This window comes from Dermacentor silvarum, chromosome 5, assembly GCF_013339745.2.
Source record: "Dermacentor silvarum isolate Dsil-2018 chromosome 5, BIME_Dsil_1.4, whole genome shotgun sequence".
NCBI lineage: Eukaryota > Metazoa > Arthropoda > Arachnida > Ixodida > Ixodidae > Dermacentor > Dermacentor silvarum.
The window spans coordinates 142,129,972-142,143,055 of NC_051158.1; the positions used below are offsets into that span (position 1 = coordinate 142,129,972).

General features: G+C 45.8%; 1 long non-coding RNA gene across 1 annotated transcript; it reads right to left on the reverse strand.

Moving 5' to 3' along the window:
• Nucleotides 1-2,579: 2,579 nt before the first annotated feature.
• On the reverse strand, nt 2,580-6,625 carry LOC125945460 (uncharacterized). The gene is made up of 3 exons (XR_007466905.1): nt 6,286-6,625; nt 5,401-5,504; nt 2,580-2,689 (listed from the first exon to the last, which is right to left on the reverse strand). It is a non-coding gene; the product is annotated as an uncharacterized LOC125945460 (long non-coding RNA).
• Nucleotides 6,626-13,084: the final 6,459 nt, after the last annotated feature.

Here is a 13,084-nt window from a genome sequence, read left to right on the forward strand (position 1 = left end):
TAAACATGGGTCAGCAAAAATAAAGCTTTTTGTTAAAGAGTTGCCGCATGTCTCTCACCTTGACTCTTCTGTCGTTGCCTACATCTGCACTGCAATTCACCGATAAATTTGTACGTGCATAGAAACTACTGGCTTGAAACACTATATAGGGAAATGAGGTAAATAGCGGAGAAAGGGAGAAATCACAAAAATGGTCCATCTATGCCTCGTGTATGAAGTCCCAGACGGAGTGTGCTGGTCTGGGCTGGTTGGTACATCATTAGGACAGGAACAAACAGCGCTAGGATGGGACGAAAGAGAGTACGACAGACAAGGAGTGAAGTGTCGTGTGGACTGTAGTGCAGAAGTAGACTGTAGACATGGACTGTGGTGTCGACTGTAGTGAAGGACTGTAGTGCCGCGTGGGCTGTTATTGGGTATTGTCCTTTTTTTAAAGTCCTGATGTTCTTCTTCAGATATGTCTACACAATGTCTTTATAGCCTGCGAAACTCCCAAAATATGTTTTGTCATCAGTCAAGTGCCTGAGTGGCATGTCGAGCAGGTAACTGGTGTTGTAACACTTGCATCTTAGTTTGGCAAGTCCTCAGCTTTGTAGACTTCCATGATCTAGTTCTGTGGTTCCTCACTATAGCAGTACAAGATCTTATGGCATAAGATATTCTTCGAAAAGATGCCACTTGGCAAGCCCGTACTTTATCAGAGCATAGCTGGGGCGCGCCTTAGCGAAAAAAGAACAGCAAAAGGCAGTTTTATGCCGGCTACCTTCACAACAATACAAAAAATGACTCATACAGTCAACTCTCAGTAACTTGACCTCGGTTAATTTGACTTTTTACTTTCAAACGCACTGCAATGTCCAAACAAGAAACCACATATTGCTATGGAACAAAACACTTATTCGAATGCATAAGCATGTCGCTTTGGTGAATTCAGCCTCTACAGTGTCCCCTCATGCGAGCAGCGGCAGCTAAGGTCTGAAAAACAAGAAATTCAAGAAACAACTCTACTGCTTCTCTTGGTGTGAAGCTGTTTTACATTGCCTTTACTTTACTTTTATTTTTCAAAATATCCACAACCTAAATTTTCCTTACAGTTTAACACTGAGGCAGTGTTTAACATGTTGGCGCATGTCGGCTGAGCTGTGCTTCAAGAGCAAGCAGGAAAACATTACAGACCACCTCGGGTGATCTAAAATACCTCCTTTTATTCTGCCATTGTTAATTTCATCTTTCGGATAATTCAACCAACTCTTGGGGTCCTGCGAACGTCAATTAGCAGAGGCGACTGTACCTGTTACTGCGCATCAACACACTCAGTTGCACTGACAGTGCTACGTATACATTAACCAACCCTCAGAATGCTATCAGATCTTGGAGGCCACACTCAGCAGAGGCAGCTACATGCAACTGGCGTGTGTAGACCAGAAGTACAAAGATGAAATACTTTTTATGGTCTTTTTGAGATTACATAATTGTGTATTTTTCATTTGTTCACCTCAAGAATAGCAATTGTAGTCAGAACAGCGGAATTTCGGACCCGCTGGTGATGCATATTTGAGTGTGGTGAAGCGCGAAAGACGGGACAGAGTGAGGCGAGACGGACGGGACAAGCGTTACTGTCAACTGTGAACGTTTTTGGGAAAAAATTACCTGCAGCAAGAGCATTACAGCAGGCCAGTTTCCAACATCTGCTCCTTCATGCCATTGCAGAAACCCTGCTTAAACAGCTGAGGTGCTTATTCGCGGTTGTGCCATATGTGCACAAGGTTTCGCACAACTTAAGGAAAGTCGCAGGGAAGTATGGAGTGGATCTTGTGTTCTCTGCGTCATGCAAGTTGGCACAACTGTGCAAACGCATCACGGGTAGTCAGGAAAGGATTTGTTGTACATCAAAACACTTGCATAAGTGTGATCCATGCGCCACTGTGGTCATGTTTACTTGGGACAGACCAGCCAGTGTCTGAACGACCAGCTACGACTACGCTACAGGTGTTGCATATCGGGAGAAGGGTTGAATATTGCTCTACGCTGCAAAAGTTGTTGCTATCCGCGGATGACGAATACGGAAGTTCTGGCAGTGGAAAAACCAAATTAGAATGCGAGCTTTTGGAAGCGGTGTTAATAGAAAATTCTGGAACTGATAAGTAGGTTAGCACCACTTCGCAGGCACTTTTAAACAAAGAAATGCAACTCATGAGTAGCCACAAATAAGCTGGTTTGGTAATTCTGCTTTTGCTTCTTTTTAAAGACGATAGTGTTTCTTGGGCTACCTAAACGCGAAAAACTTTGTCACTCGATTCAACCGCTCGGCCAAAACCAAGCATGAAAAGATGATTTTTTCTCCTCAGGGGCACCACATTTCGAAAAATATGCATCAAATGCATCTGAAAAGTTAATCATTTCGGTGCAATACATGTATTGTTACAAACATTACAAAAACAAACTTGAAAGAATGTGAATGATACTTACTACCCACAGCTTCCAATTTATCGGGGCTCAATGTCGGCTTCTCAACAGCATTGCCGTCCTTCAAGCACCAACAAGGAGCCCCTGTGACGCTCCTACGCCTGAGCGCCAGGGCTCCCCACATCAGTTATGCCAGTTCTTTGCAGAACAGGGAGTCCCGGCCATGGCACTGGAGCAGGCCCCAGTTATCGTTGCCAATGTATAAAACATTTCCTAGGTGTACCTGCAATAAAAGATGGCAGAGACACATTAAGACTGCTTACGTGGGGGAACGTGAAAGCACCTTTAGTCAACCAAATGGCTGCAATGTGACGTGCACAGTATGACACGCACTAGGCACACCTTAAGTCAGCCAGAACCAAAGAGCTGCCGTGGCATAAGGGAAGCGTGCTCCTTTCACACTCCAGGTTCTATTCCCACCCAGTCTGCACAACGTTCTTATTAAAGCAATTAATTTGCTTTGTTTACATGAACCTACCTAAATTTGACATCACTCCAAGCGTTTTGATGTGCTTTTATTGCTTGTGCAATAGGCCATCGGTTTTATGTCAATAAATGCTGGTAGCAAAAAGAAGTATGTCTAACCGTGCGATAAATGTAACCGGAAATGGCAGGTACGTCCAGTGGCATTAGTGTAGGGGCTGCACACAAAATTATATAGCTTACCCTGTTTCAAATTTATTTTAAAGAGCAGCTTCAGTGAGCCCAAGTAGAGTCTTTCAGCTTTTTGCAGTGCAGAAACAGGTACAGTTTGTGCCAGCCAACCAGATGAAGAGCTCTCCTAGTAACTGTCTCTAATCACCCTCTCAGCAATTAGTGATAGCCAAAATACAGCTTGTATCTCTACAACTGACACATGTCCCATTTCCTTAATGTGGTATTCGTCACTGATGATGATGGTCAATTGGTTGCCATAGATGAACAATCGAAATCTGGCACGCAGCACCAGTCGCGTCAGTGCATCGTCAAGTGGCACGAACATATTTCTCCCTTGAGTGAATTATGGTGCTCTCCTGGGCACATGTTGAGGCACCAGCCAGTCTGCCCCATGTACATTTGACCGAATATATACATGATCAAAGGAACAGACTATGCTACCCCTGACAAACACAAGACAAATTGGGTTGCATCTTTAACTCAGCAAGCCTCAATTCTCATGTGGACTGCTATGCACTAACATTTCCAGCGAAAAATAAAGTAGGCAGGATATGCACGACAGTCCACAAGTGAATTGGGAAAGGCGAGCAGGCAAGGGAGGTTTGCTTGGTTAAAGATACCACCAAATTTGTCTAGTGTGTATGAGAGGCAGTGTACTGTATTCCTTTCACACCTGGTCAAATGTACACAGAGCAGACTGGCCGGTAACTAAATGTGCCAAATAAATTCCCATATTTCACTCAAAAGACCAGCATGCTCGTCCAGTTTGGCCCATGCATTGCCGCGATAGGACTTCAGGCTGGATTAACATCATCTGTTTTCACCTACGGTGAAAAATTGACACGAGAGATCAGTGAGGCATACCACATAAACAAGACATGCGAGCCAGACCCCATGATCAATTCATGAAATAAAAGGCATCCTTTCTAGATGACAAGTGATTGAAGTTAGTCTGCACCCCCATATTTACTTTCCTTTTTACACAAATACCATTTATTGTGATTTTATGCCTTTATATTACAACTTACGCCTTCCCTCTGAAAGAAATTGTGCACTACATAAGCACACAAGCAGTGTTGCTATTTTTAATCCTTCCATCAAAATAAGTGGTCAGTTAGCAGCAGTCATGTTGTATGGTACCCTTTTCCTCCCCATGTAAATTCTATCCTGAAAAGTTACATGAACTGACCGGCAAACTCATAAGTACACTACAAATTTCACCTAGCAAACACGGCTGGTTCTCAGAAAATGCACAAATACGGTGATAGGTATCTGTTGGCATACTGTAGCAATAGTAAGTGCCAGTTAGCTTTGACACTAGACAGTTTTAGTATAGCCTATGCAACTAATAGCGTACGCCTATACGCTATAGTACAGCGTACGCTAAACAGCACACATTTATTAGTTTTAGTTGGCCTGCGAGATCTTCCGATCTCAGAGGCCATATGCCATCGTCGCACCTATCTCTCGACTTCACTGACAGGTGGTGCTGACATATCTCGGTTTCCCTCGTTAGACTTAATGTCGTTCGAAACGTGAAGCAATCTCGAAAACTCCACAAGGTTAACCATATTACACTGTTGTCGAAGCGGCCTGAAGGTAAGCGAAAGCTGTTTACGCAGTCATTTGCTACGAACGAAGCGCATTCTGCAAAAGCCACGCCAAATTCAATTCGAAGCGGGCAGCGGGCACCACCGGCATATTTAACGTAAACTACGCAAACCATGCCCAGACGGTAATGCTAAATCTGAGAAATAGCGTGCATATGAATAGCGTTCTGCACATGCGCAGTGATGACCCGCTATATTATAGGGTACGCAATGACAGCGCACGCTAAACTAAAACTGTCTACTGCTGCAATACTTCAGCTGTCGGGCATCTACAGTGCTTAAGACACCACAGAAGTGTAAGTGCCCAACAAAAACAAGCGGCGCATCAACCATAAATTTGACTTCAGAGTAGTGACAACATACGCTGTTTCGTGTAGCTAAAACACTAGCCAATATGTAGAAAGTATATGCACAAGTATACATACCTATAGATATTTGCCTACCTAACTTAAAACTGATGCAAGAAAAAATACTTAACATCAGGACATGTTAGGTCTACTTTTATATAGAACACAATAAGGTGTGCATAACAGCTATGAACACAAATAAACAGCAAGTGGCATAAATATTTGGCCTATTTAGTAAGCTGTGTTCACTAATGTCGATTAACTTATCCACGAATGATACCGAGATGCTACTTTTTGGAACAGCTACACTACATACATACCTGACCCGACCATCCAGATTACACGTTGCACTACGGCAGGCATAGCCAAGAGGTCTGGTGGCTCCTCCATTATGTGGGCACTGTTATGGGTCACAGCCTCGCCACTATAAAATAAGTTCTGTGTTAACTTATAGCAGTGGCACATAGCTTTATAAAGCTGTCAAATTGTCTACACATGCATGGAGCATCTAAATATAGTGACAAAAACAATGTTTGCATTAGTGCAGGGTGGCAACAGAGCCCAAAGTAGAAGTCACTGATGAATGTCTTGATAATGGGGACCCTTTCATCACAGTAAAATTATTGACACGCAGCAGCACATAGCAAAGAAATGTTTGTTTACAAAACAATTCATTTTTTTTTCATGACTCAGTTTAACTTTCCCCTGTCATATTTAGTTACGTATAAGGTATGTCAAAACATCTTGTCTTAAAAAGTAAGTTGGACTAGTAGCAAGCTGTGATTGCTTAATTTTTTTTCTCTAAAACTGTCATAAACCGAAAACTTCGTAAGCAGATATTATTTACAACGTTGAGGCATTTATAAGCAAGGAAACGTCATTGCAATAAGAATCGGTGAAGAGGCAAATGAGTCGTTATTATGCAACTTCAGCTGAAAAGCGGGAACTCACGCGCAGCACGGACATGATGAACACGATTATTTTCGAACGTTGTATTTCTCATCGGAAGAAAACGCTTATGAAGATTTTCAATTTCGCATCGAAGCAATAAACTTGCGTAACTAAGTGCTGACAACCAGCGTTCAGCAAGCATCAGCACAGGTATCACTGTTGTCGCGGAACTTCTATTTCATACGCTCGCGCACGCTATGCACACACGACAAGCTCACACAACACGCGTGTAGTTAGCCAGCACGATTACTTACCTTTTGAATGGTACGACGCGGTCGCGAAGCGCTCTCCAAGTTGCCGGTGCTGCGTCGACGATGTTACTTCCCGCATACATGCCTCTGCGTAGTGGACGAGCTGAGGCGCGCCCAACACACAATATTTCTTTGCGACGTCCACCCAACTTTCCACGAGAACAAAGGGGTCGCACTCCACGGCATAAAATCGTTGGGCCACATTTGCCTGGCGCGCCACGCATACGGCGAGTTTGCAGCATGACACAAGGTATCTTCAGGCACTTCTGTGCACGCTAACTGCGACCCACTTCATAACTGCAAACACAAAAACACACGATCAAGCAAACGCGATGCTCGTAGCACCCCGCGCATACGACCGCCATCACAGAACACGGAGGAAAAACAATAGCGCCACCTGCATACTTGTGAGAATGTTGTGGACTCTGTGATGACAAAAATATTCACCAGTACACTCGCATACTATAATTTTGCGCCGGGTTACACACAACTACGTATAGATGTTGCGAGACAAAATAACTGTAGAACAATGTATAATTTACACTATAGTTTGGCGTAGAAAGAAATTTTATAACGTATTTTACCTTTGAATTGCTTCCGCCGTCTGCAGCCAGCATAAGCATGGCCTTCGAGATTAGCTTACGTTATCCTTATCAAGCCGTCGCTGTGGCTTGATTTGAACGGTTTGGGCTGTCTCGAAGCCAATCCATGACGTTTAGCGATGCTGCCTACTTTTCCTACGCCGTCACTTAGTTTTAAATAACTTTCTGATGTCGTCAACATGAATTGTAGCCTCAGGAATTGTTGACACGATATCGGAGGTTCAGATGTGCAGTGTTCGATGTTTCCGTGCGCGTTGTGACTGTTTCAGTCGGAAAGGATCAAATCCACAAGGGTTGATAGCTCGTGTGGCGCACGTTACACCCGTATCGTCCGCTTTTCCTTTCGTGTCGGTGTGTTGAATGTGCGCGGGTTTTGCTCCTGTCGTCCGTACCTTCTGTGTTTATCGTGCGGCTCGCGAAGATTCTACCTAAAAAAAAAAACATGTCTGCAGCGTCCATGTGTCCTGTGTGGTGTGTGAAACAAATGTGCGCTGGTGTACGATGTGTTTGCAGCCGTTTTGGTGGCTTATAGTCCTTTGCTCTAGTGCCGTTTCTATAATGTAAACCATACGTGAACTGAAAAAAATGCAGTTTTTCATATGGACAAGTAGATATGATCTGTGTGTATCCACTGTGCAGTATGGATGTGTTCGTCATTTTTATGCAGCTCGTATCATAGGGCTTGTGCCTATTTATGATGGCCCTTGCTTAATGTTTCCACTTTTAGAAGCATGTGGCGTGCAAGCAATCACAAAGTCCTGTGCATTTGGTGTGGAAGAAGGGAATACTTTTATGCGTGACTTTATCTAGTATAGGTGAACCGTTGCAACAATTAGCATTTTTTCCATGTGAACGCTTCTGCCATTTGATATAATTTGTAGCAGATCTTATCTGTGGAGAAGCATAATAAACATAATTTAACATGGTGTTCCTTAGAAGATATTAATTACTGCATAACCACTATACAGCTCCATACCTCACTGTATGATAAAGATGAATGTTCAGTTGAAAATGAAAATATCTTATAGTTGCATGAACGTATACATGCGAAATGCTACAGCAGCTTGGCATCACATTAATGTCAATATTGGTGACATCCAGCAACGTTCTGGGAACGTGCTGTTTTGTAACGTTGCTACATTGATACCATTTACACGTTAAATTGATGTTTACATGCAACGTTGACACAACGTGGGTGTCGGGACGTTGCTGTGACATTTTTTTGTGACATCACTTGAACGTGCAGCTGGCAACGTACATTCAACGTTGAGGTTGGCTGTTTAACGTTGCCTGACATTTGTTACAATCAGGCAACGTTTACGCTACGTTCTGTGTTACTTGGGCATCTACATAACTCACATTGTGTAGCTCGCAGCTACATATTGTTGCAATAGTTGGTATCTACGTAGTGATTTATATTACGTGTATGCCGGCTGAAGCTGAGTCTGCTTAGATATTGTTGTACGCAGTCATTCGGTTGAAAACACTTTGCTGCGTACGAAGAACCCTTCTTTTATTACCGGAGTTTATATGATTTCTGAAATGCAAAACATCAGAAACGAAAAGAGTCAGACATTTTACCAATGCCACCTCGGGTGTCTATTGATAACGTATAGAGCAGAAACCGATACTTCCACTGTTTATTTGTACAACCATTCCTATGGGTCTCTCGTTTCCCGTTGAGTGATCGACACTTTTGATGCCCAGGAACGGCGGTGTGCGCACTGGCGGAAGAATTGTTTGTTGCACCAGAACGTATTCCTTTACAATGTTTTCGAAGTTGCGGTCACCTGTGCAGTTATTATCATTACTTCAATTAGCTTCCCTCTTTACTTCTGCGGAACAATACAGTTTTTACGCAATGCTTAATTCATTTTCCACTCTGTAGTTGGGCTATTTGGTATGGCCTCCTCTCCAATATTTGTCCTTATCTCTCGTTTTCTCATCAATCCTGTCTTTTCCCTTCTTACTTCCGAATTTGCATGCGGTAAGGGTTAACCGTGTGTAACCTATCCCGCCTTGGGTATATACACTGGGTTACAGTGGCTGTATAGTGCTGGCGAGGTTAGGGAGCCTACATGCCACGCCGTTTTAGGGTGGTGACAGCCTTTATAAGGGTACTTGCCGCCACCATAGAGAAAGGAATTCAACAAGAGGGGACACTCCCATAGAGCCCAGCGGCCAAATTGACTGCAGCGTGCTAAGCGGTCGGTGTAAATCACTGCCGGTTTCGGTTTGGGCGCGTGCATTTTGAACGCAAGCTAGCACGCCGGCTGCGCCCCCCCCCCCTCTTCTTTTTTTGCTCTTCGGGCGGCATCGGTTTATTATTTGGTAAAAATGATTGCGAACGATCTCGTGAAGTCCCATCGAATCTGTGCCACGTGCAATTTCACAAAGTAGACGCAAGACCTTTTTTGAAATGAGGAAATATTTATTTTGCTCTATATAAAAGCTCGTTCCGCGCTTTTTGTTACCCCAGGTCGTTGCGACCCCAGGTTGTGACCACTGGTAAGCACTAGTTCCCGTATGAAGCTCCACCGGACGGCCCCAGCTGAAAAAAAGTAAATTACAAGCATGTTTCATTTACAAGCACGTAACAGCATTTTACAAGCATGTGTCATTTTGGTATTTAGACATAGGAAAACTGCGTGTAGAGGCGAAACGTGCGAAAGCGGTGAATGGGCGGCGTTACAAACAAAAGCAATCCGCTTTTACATACATGGCGTAGAAAATACCCTACTCAACATAAACAATACCATAAAATATGAAAACATCTGATTTCCAAGCGTTCCCCCATTTCCGCGCATTATTTCCTGCACTTTGGCAGCACAAGTACACGGGCGACTTCGCGTTTCCAAAACATGGCCTCGGGTGACGCGACGGTACGCGACATACACAGAGACGGACGCAGCTGGCAGTCAAGACAAATGCGTGGGTGCAAAGCCTGTTTTCAGTCCTTTAGAAGACGGAATTTTCGAATTACAAGTTTCTGATATGTTCCTCGGCGTTATCGTTTGCGCGTTCCGCCGGCGCCAGCAATACACTCTCATATGTTATCACTCTTGGCAATCGCCCATCGCGTTTTCAACAGGCGTGAGTACCGAAAGAAGGTATATGTTGTTGCGGGGCCTCAAAAAACGTCACAAACTTGTCCCTCTAAGATTCATTACACGCCAAACTATCACCACGGCCGAGCTGCTTATCGCTAACTGCGTTACAGTGCGCTGTGCGGCCAGCCTGCCTCAAAAGTACCCCAGAAAGTAACGAAATTACATTTCGGTAATGTCTGGCGTCAGAGAAGGCGACACAAACTTCTCCTAGCAAGATGCACTAGAGTACGCACCACGGCCGAGTTAGTTCTCGCTAACTGCGACACGACGCCTTGTGCGGCCAGTGTGCCTCAAAAACCGAAATAAGTTACAATAATTCCCTAGGAACCGTCGGAAACATGTCCCAGCACGATTCATTACCTCAAACTAACTGCACCAGGACGGCCGAGCTGTTTTATTGGGATAGCAATTATATGGACACTCCAAAGCAGATTTCTGCCATCGGCTTTGCCGTCGTCGTCGCCGTCGCCGTGAGGTTCCGTATGACGTCAATGGAGATGAAATCGTCGCCGCGTGCCGAACGCTCTATGTGAGAGTGAATGGGCGCGAGGGACGCGCACTTTCACGGGGAGCGAACGCACGTCGGAGAGTAAACGCGCGTTCTGCGCCGTGCTCCCTGAAGGGCTGCAGAATTAAGCGTCTCTTTCCTCCTTTCCATATATAGAGAGCAAATGCAACTTTTGCGCGCGTTCGGTGCGAACGCGGGCAAAACGCCGACGGCGTCGACAACAGTTCTGCGCGTTGCTGGTGCTGCTGCATGTCCAAGTTTATACAGCTGATAAAACTACTATCTTTATTCCGTATAGCTCTCTACTAATTTGCTATCACAATTGGTGCTTCGCCTTTCAGGTGAAACTGCGACAAATTTTTTCGTTAACTGCGTCTTAAGTCTCAGTCCTGTGCCGTAAGCCTAATTGCGTCGTAGATTGTGAAACAGGATTTCTCACCTTGCCGTATATAGTCCATTAGTGCCTTAGTGTCTTGTCCCAGTGCAGAAGGAACGCAGGAATACACCGAGAGCCCAATAAACCAGGCTACTTTTTTAAAAAGAAAGGGCGACAGACGGGTCGCCGCGGGCGAGCGCTAAAACGCGCGCGCGGCAGCACTCGCCGGCTTCGGGGGAGTGTCAGGCGGATGACGCATGTATCTGGCAAGGTGAATATACCTGGTAGCGAAGCTTCCATAGAAGCCCATACGTTCAAAACATGGCGGCTTATCGGCGGTTCATGGGGCTTAGCGCCATCTGTTTGAGGAGGGAACACTTCCGGAGGAAGAAAAATTAATTTGACGTTAAATCTGTTAAAAACAGAAGTGACGTGATTTTGTCCTCATAGGCGCGAAATTTGTTTTCGCAGGCCTGCCAATAGATCTGTATATTCAAATGGCCCGCCCTTCGATTTGGTGAGTGTTCCGAGCTTACTGCGCAGGAAGCGATGCAGGAAAAGGTCAGCCGTACGGGTGTCGAAATCGCATCGCTGCACAGAACATACTTTCTTTGGAGGCCGACGAACGCTTTGGGCTTAAATTGCGTAGAGTGCTCGTCCTTTCGTCGGACGCCAAGCCCGTCGGCCAGCGCTGTCGCACGAAACAACTAAAGTAAACAAGTATCTGACGGTCCCAACTCACTACTTTTGACTGCACAGGTTAAGAAACAATAAAAAGCTCCGTCGCATACCCCCGCGCGAGGGACACGTGTAAATGCAGAGCATAGTGGGGTTCCGTGGTGTTGGTGTTGTTGGTGTGGTGGTGGTGGTGATGGTGTGGTGGTAGTGGTCTGGGTTGAGAGAGAAGAGAGAATCGTAAGTAGGTAACGTAAAGTTGTTATTATTTTATTGGCATCACTGCGTTGACGTTGCCCGACGGCTTCCGCGCCAGCGCCCTCCGGGGCGACGGGCTCCGCGGCGGCGGCCTCCAGACGACGACGCTTGCTCGCCGCCGCCTCTCGTTCCCGTACGCCGGGGTCCGCGGCCCGACGCTGACGTGTCGCAGCCGCGTGTCGTTCTCGACTCGAAGGGTCCGCGGCCCGACGCTGACGCCTGCCCGCGGCTTCTCGTGCACGCTGCTCAGGATCCGCTTGTCGACGTTGACGGCTGGCCGCGGTTTCTCGTTCACGAAGTTCGGCGTCGGCAGCGCGCTTACGACGCTTGCGTTCGGCGTCGGCAGCGCGCCGCCTCGCCGCCTTGTCTTCTGCCGCCGTCGACGAAGACTATGGTACGATCTCTTGAACTAGTGCTTCGGCGCTGATGTTGGATTGCGTCGAGGTGCTAGTTGAAGGTCTTGCTTCCATCGCTGATCAACTGGATTTTTTACATGAATCAAGTCTGATCGTGTATTTTTGATATGCTTTGTATTATGCCTAAGGGCAAGCTTTCGAATTAAAAAAAAAAAAAAACTGCGACCGCCGACGAACGCAAGAGAAGAGAGCGCAGGAGTTGACGAATGGAGCCCGCGCCAACCCGCTTTATATTCCTAGCGCGCGCGTTAGAGGGAGAGGGGGTGGAGGGAGGGCGCGCTATCACGCCAGCACCTGCTGGTGATGATGATGATGATGATGATGATTTATTGGCATCCCCTTTGAAACGGGGCGGTGACAAATAGTCACCTAGCCTGCTTGATTTAATCAGGTATACTATACATGTTATTTATCTAGCATTTTTGTATACCTCTCATTTTTTTTCCTTTTCCAAAAAATTACCTTGTATCGCTCCCTATGATTTTAAGAGATCAGGTCGTATCCATCTTTTCCCTGCTTTTTTTCCACCAGTACTCTAATCGTCTCTTGCTGATCTCTACGGCTGATCTGTTGATGTTTCCTTCCACTTTAAACCCAAGGGCTTCTGGAAGTTACACGTTACCTACGGTTCTCGCTGGGTGGATCCCGTCGCATTCCATTAAGATGTTGCTACGGTGCTTGCAGCGCCGGAGCGCGACTCAACTACGACGCTTCGCGCGCTGCACATGTGCTGCAAGCGTGATGCGGGAGAGGAGGAGTGGGGGAGAGGGCGCACCTGTGCTCGAGCTGTTGCGGACGGACGGCGCACGCTACATGTGAGTTATAGAAATGCTCTGCATTTAAAACTACCCGCATCA